Here is a 15,559-nt window from a genome sequence, read left to right on the forward strand (position 1 = left end):
ATATCTTTCTGTGCGAGCTCTGATTTCCCTTATTTTATCTTGGTGATCGTTCCTCCCTATGTAGGTCGGTGTCAAGAAAATATTTTCGCATCCGGAGGAGTAAGTTGGTGAATGCAATTTCGTGAGAAGATTCCTCTGCAACGAAAAACGCCTTTGTTTTAATGGTGTCCATCCCAAATCCTGTATCATTTCAGTGACACACACTCTCTCCTATTGCGCGACAATACAAAACGTGCTGCCACTCTTTGGACTTTTTCGATGGACTCTGTCAATCCTATCTGTAAGGATCCCACACTGTACAGCAGTATTCTAAAAGAGGACGGACAAGCTTAGTGTAGGCAGTCTCTTTAGTAGATCTGTTACATTTTCTAAATGTCCTGCCAATAAAACGCAGTGTTTGGTTAGCCTTCCCCATAACGTTTCCTATGTGTTCCTTCCAATTTAAGTTGTTCGTAATTGTAATTCCTAGGTATTTAAGATTTGACTGATTTATCGTGTAACCGAAGTTCAACGGATTCCTTCTAGCTCTCATGTGGATGATCTCACACTTTTCTTATTTATGGTCAATTGCCAATTATCGTACCATACAGATATATTTTCGAAATTGTTTTCCAATTTGTTTTGATCTTCTGATGACTTTACTACTCGATAAAAAAGACACCGTCATCTGCAAACAACCTAAGAGGGTGCTCAGATTGTATCCCAAATCGTTTATATAGATAAGGAAAAGCTTCACTTAATTCACTTAAGAAAACGTCGGGACGGATCTTTTGAAACGGACACGGCCGATTTACTTTGCTGATCTCATTCATTCAGGGGAGGTGTGACGTCTCTTCCTCCAAAACTACTTCAGATCAACTTAGTCCATTACATTCTATCTGCAGGAAAGTTTTGCGCGTCGCGGGATTAGCCGAGCGGTCTGGGGCTCTGCAGTCGTGGACTGTGCGGCTGATCCCGGCGGAGGTTCGAGTCCTCCCTCGGGCATGGGTGTGTGTGTTTGTCCTTCGGATAATTTACGTTAAGTAGTGTGTAAGCTTAGGGACTGATGACCATAGTTAAATCCCATAAGATTTCACATACATTTGAACGTTTGATTTTTGTAAGTTTTGCCGTCAAGTAAAAATAGTTAAATTTATCTTTCAGTTCATATAGCACTCAGTGTAAAACTATGTAGCGTGATTGTCTCTTCAGCTGCAATTTTATTAGTGTATGGACGGAATTCATGAAATAAATTACAGGGCATTTGTATACTGTTTATTTTCCTAGTGATGAATCTTCTATTATGTTCCTTATTGACAGGTTAGGTCTATGTACAACTGAATAATGTCAATTTTTTAGCTATTCTTTTGTTTCCAGTCTTTCGAATTTCACTAGCAAAACTGGAAACAGAAAAACAGTTTTAAAAACAACAAATCAAGTACACATGTAAAGCAGCTACAAACCATACCACAGAAGATGCCTTTCAATAAATAAAGGCGAAAAGCGTATGGCGTCATAAAATTGGTTTTGTTCAGGTGCACATAGACAGACTTACCCCGGAAATTATCAGTATAAAATTACACGCAACTGAGGATGACAGGATAACAGAAGTTAAAAATGAATCTTCCACTCTAGCTGTCGCACGAAAACGGGAATACAATCAAATAAAATAATGTCAATAACTTTTCCGATATCAAGAGCTAGATAAACGCAATGCAGGAATATTGCTTCAGAATGTAAAATAAATTATCAGTGAATCAGAAAGATTACAAATGATTGTAGACACTATTAGTCTGATTTATTAAGACGCAAGTGTTCATTTGATCAATATAATATTCGATTCGTTCTAAAAGCAATACATAACAATTTATCAATGCTCTTTCAATTGACACTTTAATTATACAGACTCGGCACCCTCGATAGCTGAGCGGCTGTGACACTGACGGTATCTTGAGCTGGGTGGTTGTTCAAATGTTAGTCCAAACAACCAAATCCAGACGTTTCATGTTGCTACTTAAATCACTCTTCGTAAATAACAGTTTTTCTTCTAAAGGATCTCGAGAACCCATTTAGCAGATGATGATGACGATGATGATGATTGGTTTCTGGGGTGCTCAACTGCGCTGTTATCAGCGCCCCTACAAATTCCCAATATTTGCTCAGTCCAATCTTGCCACTTTTCATGAATGATGATGAAATGATGAGGACAACACAATTTAGTAGATCTGCAAACCAGTCGAACACACACCCAGGCTATGAGTGGTGAGAACGTTGCAGGAGATCTGAAATGTCCTAACTAGATTGATGTCGCACGGGGTCCCGGGTTCGATTCCCGGCGGGGTCAGGGATTTTCTCTGCCTCGTGATGACTGGGTGTTGTGTGATGTCCTTAGGTTAGTTAGGTTTAAGTAGTTCTAAGTTCTAGGGGACTGATGACCATAGCTGTTAAGTCCCATAGTGCTCAGAGCCATTTTTTTAGATTGATGTCAGTGCTGTCGTTGACGGAACATTTGATAAACAACTTGATAAATTCTTGGTGTTAATCATTATCCAGTTCTTTTCTATAAAGAAGTTGTGTCGACGGCGTGAAAATTCACTGGTGTGCAAAATTTATGGACGAAAGTTAACTTTCGCATGATGTGTCGCTCCACGGGTGACACATTACGCTCTGCAACGTGTTCGCCTGCTAGCTACAAGGTTGGAATGGAGTTCTTGAAACAGGACGTTCTATTCCTCCACCAGCGCAGTGGACATCTGAATGGTCTTTGGTGCATGTGGAGGCGCTGAAATGCGTCTCCTCAACGCATCCCGCACGTGCTCAGTGGGATTTTAATCGGGGGTACGAGCTGGCCATTCAATTCGCCGAAAATCCTCCCGTTCCAAGATATTCTTCACCTGCTCTGTTCGATGCGGCCGTACATTGACATCCATAAATATGAAGTCATAACCGAATGCACCCCTGAGAAGATGCACTTGTTAAAGGATTACAGTCACACTATAACGTTGAGCGGGAAGTATAGCTTGTTCAAAGATTCGGAGATCACTACGCCAGTGCAAAATTATGCCTCCACACACCATAACACCTGTGCCGCCAAAACGACCATTTCGACAATACTGGACGTACCCTCATATGGCTGGAGGTGGGAACACATTTTGCACCCAAGAAAATAATCGAACATGACCGTTTTGCTGGTCCAGATGTTTTGACCTGCGGAGGTTTAATGTTGCATTGGCGGACTGACCTACAAACCTTGAAGCATTGTAGACTCGCCGATCAACATTTATCTGGCACTTTACTCCTTTCCCATGTGCGTCTTTTCATGACTACAGTCGGCCCTGACTTTATTTTTATGGATCACAATGTGCGACCACATCGAACAGTGTAGGTAGAGGATCTTCTGGAATGAGAGGATATTCGGGAAATTTACTGGCCTCCCCGTTCCGCCGACTTAAATCCCATGGTTCACGTGTGTAATTGGTTGGGGAGGCATATTGTAGAACGTCCACGTGCACCAACGATCATTCAGCAGTTGTTAACCGAGCTGGTAGAGGAATTGTACGCCCCACCACAAGAACTCCACACCAAACTTTTGGGCAGCATGGGGGCACGTTACAAAGAGCATGCACCTCTTTCCGTGGAAATCACTCACCCAATTGAGAACGGCCAGAGGCCGTTATGAATTACGGAGACTTTAGTGTAATTATTGTCTTTGAATCAAAGGGTCTTTTCTCTTCCTGTCATTGCTTATTTCCTTTAGTTAACTTCTGTGCTATACTTGAGCAGTTCTTTCTGTGGACGGTCCAAGTTTCATCGATCTATGTTATTTGGCAGCGCCACAGCATGCGGAAGTTTCTTTTGTACTTAAGTTTTGCACACCAGTGTACTGCGATTTAAGGGACCATTCACTGAATTTGAGGGTGATGTAATCGAAACTAGAAATATACCAGAATTACTCTATACATCAGAACACATGAAATACTAATGTACTGAGGTAAAGAGACTTGTACCTGTGTATGTTCCGTAGTTGTATCAAATTACAAGAAACGTCCAATCCAAAAACTGTTAGTACGCGAGTCACAGACGGTGGTTGCATCTCCGAACAGAATGACTGTCCGCATCACCACATTCACCACGGAACATGTCTGGGGCCCTATCGAACACCATCTCGTGCCCACATACCACAGGCCAGTAATTTACGGGGATTACGTAACCTATACGTGAACATCTGGTGCCACGTATCTCCGGAAACTTAAGGCGCTCAGAATCACTGATACATCGCGTTCGAAGGCTGAACCAACACGTTATTAAATGCAGGGTTGTCACGTCAGTGTATGTCTGTAAGTTTCTCAGTAAGTTGGCGTTATTTGAGCAACAATCTACGCTCAGAAACAGCATGATTCGCGATACTGATAAAGAAGTAAATGATGAACCCTAATACTCTATATATTGTCCCATTTCAAAATTCGTCAAAATGAATCTTCTATTGTCTTCGAGCAGGCTACTCTTGAGCTGAACACAAGAGTGTGTTAGAGACCCCTGTTTCTGAGGTCTATTGCCTTTCTATACGAAACAAATATAGTATGTTAAGATAGAAATTATCCAAAATATAAGGGGCGTTCAAAATGTTTCTGTTTGAGGGCTATGCTGCGTCGTACATGAAAAGTAGCGCGATTCTGTTGCTGGTATATAAGCACCGACATGTAGGCAAGAGTTGTAGTTTTGGTTAAGTTCTTATGGAACCAAACTGCTGAGGTAATCGGTCGCTAAGCTTACACACTACTTAATCTAACTTTAACTTACACTAGAGACAACACATACACCCATGCCCGAGAAAGGACTCGAACCTCCGATTGGGGAGCTGCGTAAACTGTGGCAAGGCGCCTAGACCGCGCGGCTACCCAGCGCGGCCGTAGGCACAGGATTAGTGTGGTATTCGTGTTTTCCCGATGTGCGTGCGGTACCTGCGGAAACGTGAACTACGGCGACGGTATTGTCAAATACGTTCAAATGGGACCGTCGTGCTGTTATTCTTTCCGTGGCTGCTGAAGGGCAAACACCGATAGACATCCATCGGAGAATGAATAAAATGTGTGGGGCAACATGTCTGTCGAAAACCAGCATTGTGGAACAGTGTGCCAAGTTCGGTGCTGCTGCTTCATTGTAACGTGCGTCCCCATATCACAAATGTCGTAATGCAGAAGTTACGCCAACTCAGCTGGGAGTTACTCGAGCACTCGCCATATTGTCCTGATGTCTCCCCATGCGATTATCACGCCTTTGGTCCTTTAAAAGAAGCCTTGAAGGGTCAACGATTCATGTCTGATGAGGATGTGCAGCAGGCACATAGGGACTCGTCACGACATGTTGTCTCACCAAACGGTTATGTTCAACCTGGTGCGTCGGTGGGACGATTGCCTCAATGCTCACGGCGATTTTGTCTCGTTGGCATATCGATTCTGCCGGCCAGGGTGGCCGAGCAGTTCTAGGCGCTACAGTCTGCAACCGCGCGATCGCTACGGTCGCAGGTTCGAATCCTGCCTCGGGCATGGATGTGTGTGCTGTCCTTATGTTAGTTAGGTTTAAGTAGTTCTAAGTTCTAGGGGACTGATGACCTTAGAAGTTAAGTCCCATAGTGCTCAGAGCCATTTGAACCACACCGCTTCTGGACCGTACGGCCTTCGAACGGATATGTTTTGATGGCCCTTTGTACAAACAGGCCCAATTGTCAAGTTCTACCCTACCGTCTGACATAATTTTTACATTAGCGTAGTTCAGATAAACTTGAACTGAAACGCTCATTCTAGACGTGTTTTTCTTCTCTGTGGTGGTTACAGCCTGATGTCAGTATGATAGGAGAAAGTCACACGCCACTGGATGTCGGCACGCCATCTCTTTTCTCTGGCACGTCGCATTGTTTGTATACACCGCTGCATCCGGTTGCACTTGGCCAAATGAACGACACGGCAAAGAGTGTTCTGTTTCAACTGAAGCCGTTTATTGCGCCCTATGGAGGCGGCTACATACTCAAAAGAGACATTTCATTTTTTTCCGGATGGAAGGCTAGTACTCTTTGTATGAAACGACATGTGTTGCCACAGACGACGAATGTCTGATACTCGAAACCAATATATCTACATCAATACTGTGAAGGTTACAATTAACTGCTTCACAAAACTCAGATAACCATTAACTGCAGGATTTGTGCACCACTCCTTCATTAGTATCAACAAAACTATTCTACAGAATCATCTTTTTCCCGTACACTGTCATAAATCACAGCCTGCTATAATGGGCTGTAGACTGCTCGGTACAAATATTTACTTCGCTGCACATCCGGTGTGAAGACTGACGGCATCGCTTCTAAAGTGTACAATTTGGAACCTGGAAAGTACAGGCAGTGCTTACGCAACGCCAGTCCCCCTTCCGCAATATTAACAAGATAAATCTGTTCAGTAGCATCTGTCAGATGAAATACTGTAAAACACACACACACACACACACACACACACACACACAAGTTCTAAAACATTTTTTAAAGCAGTCGCAACCATTAATATATAAACACTCCATGTGACCTACTGCCACCCTATCTTCGAAAGGTTCTCAGAAGCAGGCTTCCTTTAACGGACGCCAAAGTTTTATTAATGTTGAGTGACATGTAATACGAAGCAATGCGAATATGGGATATTTCTTCCGAAGCTCGGTGTACTTGATCTTCAGTTACAGCCTTTCGTGCAGGTACTTTGTTTCCGGAAAAATAAGACAGCAAGCACCGACATGGGTTGCGACAGACGGTGAATGTCTGATATTCGAAACCAATATATCTATATCAGTACTCTGAAGTTCACAATTAACTGCTTGGCAGAGGGTTGACAAAACCACTTTCAGACTATTTCTCAGCCTTCCCACTCTCGAACAGCACGATTTACAAATGAACAGCTAAATTTTTCCTCGTGAGTTATTATTTCTCTTATTTTATTAGCTTGCTGCTTTCTGCCTATGTAGGTGATTATGTGTGTGTGCGCGCGCGCGCGCGCGCGTGTGTGTGTGTGTGTGTGTGTGTGTGTGTGTGTGTGTGTGTTAGGAGCTTACAGGCGCTGAAGGGCTAGATTTATCTGCGTCCTTACAAATATCCTATGTAGATGGGAGTGAATAAAAAATCCGTTTTTGGAGAAGAAAGGTAGTGATCGAAATTTTGTAAAGGATGTCGCCGCAACGAAAAATTACTTTCTTGTTTTTTAAATGACTGCTACCCCAGCTCGCCTATCATATCCGTGACACTCTTCTATATTTTGCTTTTATTTCTACTCTTTCAATGTCCTCCGTCAATCCTGTCTGGTAAGGATTCCATACCGCTCAGCAATACTCTAGCAGAGGAGGGACAAGCATAGTGTAGGCTGTCCCTTTATTACATTTGTTGCAATTTCTGAGTATTCTGCGAATAAAACGCAGTCTCTGGTTAACCTTCACCACATTACTGTCTATGTGATCGTTCCACTTCAAGTTGTTAGTAATTATAAACCGTAGGTAAATAGTTGAATCTATAACGTCTTAATTATCGTGTAGCCGTAATTCAACGGATTCTTTTTACAACTCATGTGGAGAAAGTCTCTCCTTTTATCGTTTAGTGTTAACTGCCACAGTAACATTTTGTCTAAACCATTCGTAACTTTCATTGATCTTGTGGTGACTTTACTGGATAGGAAACGACAGCATCATCTTGGAAATAATCTGAGAGAACTGATTCACATTTTCTACCAAATCGTTCATATAGGTTTTACAGGAACAATATTTTCTTTGTCCTTGCTATATGTAAAGTGATTGTTTTCTTCGAGATACACAAAACTAGAATATGCTCCAAAATCTTACTGAAAATTGATAACAGTGATACGGGTGTGTAATTGAGCGGATTTCTCCTATTTCCTTCCCCGTGTATTGGTCTGACGGGTGCAACATTCCAGTCGTTGCGTTCGGATCTTTCATAGGGGAAGCATTGTATATGACTGATAAATATGGAATTGTTACATGTGCTTACTGTACTCCGAAAGATACCTAACTGGTGTACAGTCTGGACGGGAAGACTTCAGTTTATCAAGTGATTTAACATAATCTCAACGTACTGTGTAATTTAAGCAGATTTGCTACCCTGAGGGTATCTACTTCTTTGTTACTCATGTTGACAGCTGTGCTTGATTCGAATTCTGGAATATTTACTTCACCTTCTTTTGTGAAGGAATTTCCTAAAAACCGTGTTTAGTAATTGCGCTGTAGTGGCGCTGCCATGAGCAACATTAACAATGCTGTCACGCACTGAAGGTATGGATTGTGCGTTGAAGCTGCTGTACGTTACATACGACGAGAAACTTAGGGTTTTCTGCCAGATTCCGAGACAGAGTTTAATTGCGGAAACTATTAAAAGTATGTCGCAGTGAACTCGACACTATATTTCGAGCTTCTGTAAAACATCGCCACTTCTGGAGATTTTGATTTCTTTTAAATCTTTGCTCCTGCAAGTGTGGCCTGACCTGTTTTGTGTACCACGGAAGATTTGTCCATTCTTATTCATTTATTTGACATGAATCTCACTATTGCTGTCAATACTATTACTGTGAATTTACGCCACATCTGGTCTATGCTTACAGTTTCGTAGGAATGTAGAGTGTCCCCTTAGCAATCTGCCAAGCAAATATTTAACTGCCTCTTTAAATAGATTCATTTTGCAATTGTTTTTGGTGAGTGCGATCGATACGGTATTGTCTCGGTACAACGGCCGTACGGTCACTAAACCCTGTATCCGCCATGACGCTCCCTGTTTGATCAGGATTGTTTGTTGCTAAGAGGTCTACTATACTATCGCACCCATTTGCACTTTGTGTAGGTCTTCTTAACTAACTGCTCAAAACAAGTGTTGGTGAAAGCATTTAGCACAATTTCGGACCATGTTTTACGCCTATCGCTGATTTTAAATAAGTATTTTCTCCGACATATCGAGGGCAGATTGAAGTCACCGCCAAATTAAATTCTGTGAGTCGAGTTGCTATTCGAAATGACATTTTCCTTACCTTCAGCAACAATAACGGCTCCAATCACTTTTTGAAACAATAGAGTAAATTCGGAGGCCGGTTGCTGTCTGAACATCAGCACGAAATTGCCTGCAAATCTACACAAACTAGACCTCAGAGTATGTTTCTCCGTAACAGCAGTAAGCTATGATCTAACTTTTTTCTTGACAGATGCGCATGCCAAAGAAGTGTAACATAAATTTATAGCTGAAAAATATTGGTAGTGCCTGAAAAATAAATCCCTTTTCCCACCGTAATTTCGACATTTCCATGGTTAAAACTTATCTTTTGTTAATACATCTACAAATTGTATTTAGGTATGTTACTTTCATTCCAAAACTATCATCTGCTACTTTCCCGTCTGAGACGCTTTTCCCTTAAGGAGTTACGAGCAAACACACATTCCCTTTGGTGTTAGGTACGGAACTCTGCCACAGAAGAAGGCTGCTGTCACTTCTCCCTGCAATAGTGTCGGGGCGCACGTCTTTCATCTGCCATTCGGACGCTCCACTCGATAACCTGAGGCACTGACCCAAGTCCTGTTGATGCATGCAAAGCATCAACACAGCGATGCGAATGTCTTAATGAAACAGCGAAACGATCTGCGATGTAACTACACTCTTTGGCAAAGTTAAAAAGTGCAATACAAAGGGAAGAAGATCAGGTTTATAAAACTGGGTTGCATTGCTATCACCGAGGTTACGTATACTGTTGTCCGTAAGACGGGAGATTTTCAAGATCCACAAAACAACACGAGGAGCGTCGATAACATGTCCACGAAGAGGTGACCTGGTAATTAATTCAGTTGGGAAAAAAAGTCCAAGAAGAAACGTGGATTCCTCATTCCTCAGAGGAGACAAGTTGTGGTTATTGGTGCTAAATAAGCCAAACACCGTTAATCCATCCTCTGACTGAGATGTCACTTTTCTCAGCAGCAGTCAGAATTATGTATCCCACGTAGCAGGAAGGTTCAAATGGCTCTGAGCACTATGGGGCTTAACATCTGAGGTCATCAGTCCCTTAGAACTTAGAACTACTTAAACCTAACTAACCTAAGGACATCACACACAGACATACCCGAGGCAGGATTCGAACCAGCGACCGTAGCGGTCGCGCGGTTCCAGACTGAAGCGCCTAGAACCGCTTGGCCATTAGTTCCCAGTCGTGACTAATATTCCGGTGAAGTGGCGCCAGATACAGACAGTTGCATGAAGCTACAATGCGTACCATATCTCTCTGAATTCTCAAGGGTGCAAATTTACCAGAGTTCTTCGTCTGCAGACTCAGGAGTATCCTGACCACTCCCCGTGTGCACTTTCTATAACACGTAGCTATTAGCTCGCTTGCCACAAACTCATACGCAAATAAGCAAACGCGGGAACCATCTGGTCCCAGTTTATGGAAGTAAACACATAAGCTAGCCTCGTACCGGATTTACGATTGTTGCTCCTGTGCATTACCGAAAAAGAATGTGGCTTTCCGGAGATTTCCCATAGCCCCTTAGATGATCGATTGACATTTCCCAAATTCTGTATCAAATACATAACATGCAAACTAAATTAAAAAATACATAACATACCACACCAACAGATGGCACACAACACTTCCCTCCGAACGTACGTCGACGAATGAGGCAATTAAAAACAAACGAAATACAAGAAGCACTGCAGAGGATAAGACGTAGCCAGCTGCTAGGATTCGTCTATGTTACCGCTTGAGATGTAGTTTCACACCCATAATACACGATATAAAACACTATTTTTACTACGTATCAGTGGCTGTTAACTTTGACGCTGTTCTCTTGTTTCTTGTAACAAAAATAATAAAGCCAAACAACAATAAACTAACTAAGAGTGCCGAAATGTGACTCGCTGACAGCTTGCGTAATGGAATTTTTCCAAAAATGCAGTGTTCAAACAAACAAAAGGGTATTAAAAGTAAATTAGAGGCTTTACATAGATTCAATGGACAGAAGATGTCATTAACTCTCCTTACAACGCCAGTACTTGCTAAGCACTAAGATTTAGTAATGATGTGAAGTTAGAGATACGTTTGTCTAAATAACGAGAGCATTATTCGCATCGCGGTTCTACGCTTTCAACCGTCGGTATCTTCAAAGGAAAAACAAACCAGTGCCAAGTTCTCCGATCCTATCTCGAAACTCATAAATTAGCGCCTTATAAAAACCCCACGTCTTTCACAATAAACAAGAGACTACACGCGTCCTGCCTTGTGTCTGTGCCAATCTTTGTGCCACTGCTTTGTCCGCCACAGTATTATGATACACTATGTCATCAAAAGTATCCGGACGCCCTCAAAAACATACGTTTTTCATATTAGGTGCATAGTGCTGCCATCTACTGCCAGGTACTCCATATCAGCAACCTAAGTAGTCATTAGACATCGTGAGAGAGCAGAATGGGGCGCTCCGCGGAACTAACGGACTTCGAACGTGGTCAGTTGATTGGGTGTCAGTTGTGTCATACGTCTGTACGCGAGATTTCCACACTACTAACATCCCTGGGTCCACTGTTTCCGATGTGATAGTGAAGTGGAAATGTGAAGCGACACGTACAGCACAAAAGCGTACAGGCCGACCTCGTCTGTTGACAGACAGAGACGGCCCACAGTTGAAGAGGGTCGTACTGTGTAATAGGCAGACATCTATCCAAACCATCACACTGGAATTCCAAACTGCATCAGGATCCATAGCAAGTACTATGACAGTTAGGAGGGAGGTGAGAAAACTTGGATTTCATGGTCGAGTGCCTGCTCATAAGCCACACATCACGCCAGTAAATGCCAAACGACGCCTCGCTTGGTGTAAGGAACGTAAACATTGGCCGACTGAACAGTGTTAAGCCCCATAGTGTTCAGAGGCATCTGAACCAATCTTTGGGAAACTAACTTAGCTTCCTGCCAAAGGAGATAACTGCTACAATCTGGCTACTCTATAACAATAACATCCTGGTAGAAGACAATACCTTCATCGGAAATATCACATACACTTGAACATCAAGCTTATTTCTTATAGCTAATAATTACAGATCTGTGTACAAAATCCAGCATAATCAGTCATATTTCTCTTTAATCAAGAGACGCTAAAAGCGACTAATTTATCAAAAACTGATGGCAGCCTTGTCCCACTTGGTGGGTTTCCCTGAAACAGCAAAGATATTGCTTACTTCCCCTTCCCCCTAACCCATTAATCGGTTCAAGTCCCCATCCGCCTAGCCAGATATAGGTTTTCCGTGATTTTCCTGAACCGCTTAAGAAAAATACCGCACCTCTTTATTTGAAAGGGTACGACCGATTTCCTTCCCCATTATTCACAGTCTGAGCTCGTGCTCCATTTCTAATGTCCTCATAGTTGACAGGACTTTAAACTTTAATCTTCTTCCTTGCTTGCTTCCTTCCTTCCTTCCTTCCTTCCTTCTTCATATAACATAAACACACTGACAGAAAAAAATCACAACACCAATAAGGAATTCTGCGATATAAAAGAAAGTTGGTAGGAGTGTTTCTACGTCTAAAAGATGATGTATATTCAGATTTTGCGTAAGAGCGACGATGCAAATCACGTTTGCTTTAAATACACCCTGTAACGGTCGTGAGCGATAGTTAGCTTTGAGATTGGAAGTGGTGAGTTGATGTTAGTTAAGAACGTAAGGCGACAAAAACGCCATTATCAAGACCTCAGTGAGTTTGAGCGAGGTGGTGTAATAGGGTTAAGAAAAGCTGGATGCTCGTTCTGTGATACTGCAGAAAGACTTAGCATGAAAAATGATTCATATTGCTCTGAGCACTATGGGACTTAACTTCTGAGGTCATCAGTCCCCTAGAACTTAGAACTACTTAAACCTAACTAACGTAAGGACATCACACACATCCATGCCCGAGGCAGGATTCGAACCTGCGACCGTAGCGGTCGCGCGGTTCCAGACTGTAGGGCCTAGAACCGCTCGGCCACCGCGTCCGGCACTTGGCATGAACATAGCTGTTGTACATGATTGCTGGCAGCATTAGCCACGAGAATGTACGGTCGCAAGAAGACCGGGCTCCGGACGGCCACGTTACACTGCCGGAAGGGAAGACCGTCGTTTCCGGCGTATGCCTCTGGCGCATCGCACTGCATCTGCAGCAGCAATCTGATCGGCAGTTGGTACCACAATGGCACCTGCTACAAATGGTTACTTCAAGGACACCTCCGAGTTAGACGCCCTGTAGCGTGCATCCACTGACCCCAAACCACCGCCATTTGCGACTACAGTGGTGTCAAGTGAAAGCTCATTGGAGGGCATGGCGGAGGTCTGTTGTATTTTGTGGTGAGAGCTGGTTCTGCCTCGGTGCAAGTGATGGCTGTGTGTTGGTTAGAAGAATGTCAGTTGAGGTCCTGCAACCAACTTGTCTGCGTGCTAGACACACTGGACCTGGAATAAGGGTCTGGGGTGCGATTTCGTATGACAGCAGGAGCACTTCCGTAGCTATCCTACGCACACTGACTGCAAATCTGTGCGTCAACCTGGTTATTCTACCTGTTGTGCTGCTATTCACGAGCATCATTCCAGGGGGTGCTTTCCAACAGGATAACGCTCGGTCACATACCGCCGTTATAACTCAAAATACATTACTGGCCATTAAAATTGCTACACCACGAAGATGACGTGCTACAGACGCGAAATTTGACAACAGGAAGATGATGCTGTGATATGCAAATGATTAGCTTTTCAGAGCATTCAAACGAGGTTGGCGCCGGTGGCGACACCTACAACGTGCTGACATGAGGAAAGTTTCCAACCGATTTCTCATACACAAACAGCAGTTGACCGGCGTTGCCTGGTGAAACGTTGTTGTGATGCCTCATGTAAGGAGGAGAAATGCGTACCATCCCGATTCCGACTTTGATAAAGGTCGGATTGTAGCCCATCACGATTGCGGTTTATCGTTTCGCGACATTGCTGCTCGCGTTGGTCGAGATCCAATGACTTTTAGCAGAATATGGAATCGGTGGGTTCTGGAAGGTAATACGAAACGCCGTGCTGGATACCAACGGCCTCGTATCACTAGCAGTCGAGATGACACGCATCTTGTGCGCGTGGCTGTAACGGATCGTGCAGCCACGTCTCGATCCCTGAGTCAACAGATGGGGACGTTTGCGAGACAACAACCATCTGCACGAACAGTTCGACGTCGTTTGCAGCAGCATGGAGTATCAGCTTGTAGACAATGGCTGCGGTTACCCTTGACGCTGCATCACAGACAGGAGCGCCTGCGATGGTGCAATCAACGACGAACGTGGGTGCACGAATGGCAAAACGTCATTTTCTCGGATGACTCCACATTCTGTTTACAGCATCATGATGGTCGCATCCGTGTTTGGCGAAATCGCGGTGAACGCACATTGGAAGCGTGTATTCGGCATCACCATACTGGTGTATCACCCGGCATGATGGTATGGGGTGCCATTGTTTACACGTCTCGGTCACCTCTTGTTCACATTGACGGCACTTTGAACAGTGGACGTTACATTTCAGTTGTGTTACGACCCGTGGCTCTACCCTTCATTCGATCCTTGCGAAACCCCACATTTCAGCAGGATAATGCACGACCGCATGTTGCAGGTCCTGTTCGGGCCTTTCTGGATACAGAAAATGTTCGACTGCTGCCCTGGCCAGCACATTCTCCAGATCTCTCAGCAATTGAAAACGTCTGGTCAATGGTGGACGAGCAACTGGCTCGTCACAATACGCCAGTCACTACTCTTGATTAACTGTGGTATCGTGTTGAAGCTGCATGGGCAGCTGTACCTGTACACGCCATCCCAGCTCTGTTTGAGTCAATGACCAGGCGTATCAAGGCCGTTTTTACGGCCAGAGGTGGTTGTTATGGGTACTGATTTCTCAGGATCTATGCACCCAAATTGCGTGAAAATGTAATCACATGTCAGTTCTAGTATAATATATTTGTCCAATGAGTACCGATTTATCATCTGCATTTCTTCTTGGTGTAGCAATTTTAATGGCCAGTAGTGTACTATAGAGTATAGACATGTTGCCTTGGCCTGCTCGGTCATCTGTCTCCAATCTAGCACATATGTGAAATCATCGGACGACATCTCCAGCGTCATCCGCAAACAGCATTAACCGTCCCTGTATCGACCGACCAAGTGCTACAGGCATGGAATTTCATCTCACAAAATGACATCCGGCACCTGTAAAACACAACGCATGCCCGTTTGCATATATGCATTCAACAGTCTGGCTGTTACACCGGTTACTAATACACCGGCTTTTCAGATTTCCAAGGGCTTATCTCACGCTTACATTAATCTGTAATCTTGCAATGTTAATCACTTACACGGTGACAATTATTGAACTATATGAAAAAAATGTAAATTAGTTACAAATTACGGAGTTCACACACATTATTCAACATGTAAACGTCACCATACATATTCGGATATAGGTTATGACATGTTTGATTTGCTCGTCATCATTGGCGATGATGTAACGCCGACG

The 15,559-nt window shown here is 43.5% G+C and overlaps 1 protein-coding gene across 1 annotated transcript in view; it reads left to right on the plus strand.

The window, feature by feature from the left end:
- LOC126248187 (excitatory amino acid transporter 1) overlaps nt 1-15,559 on the plus strand; it is a 286,678-nt gene that overhangs the window by 15,278 nt on the left and 255,841 nt on the right. The gene's annotated exons all lie outside the window — the stretch shown is intronic.

This window comes from Schistocerca nitens, chromosome 3 (genome assembly GCF_023898315.1).
Source record: "Schistocerca nitens isolate TAMUIC-IGC-003100 chromosome 3, iqSchNite1.1, whole genome shotgun sequence".
NCBI lineage: Eukaryota > Metazoa > Arthropoda > Insecta > Orthoptera > Acrididae > Schistocerca > Schistocerca nitens.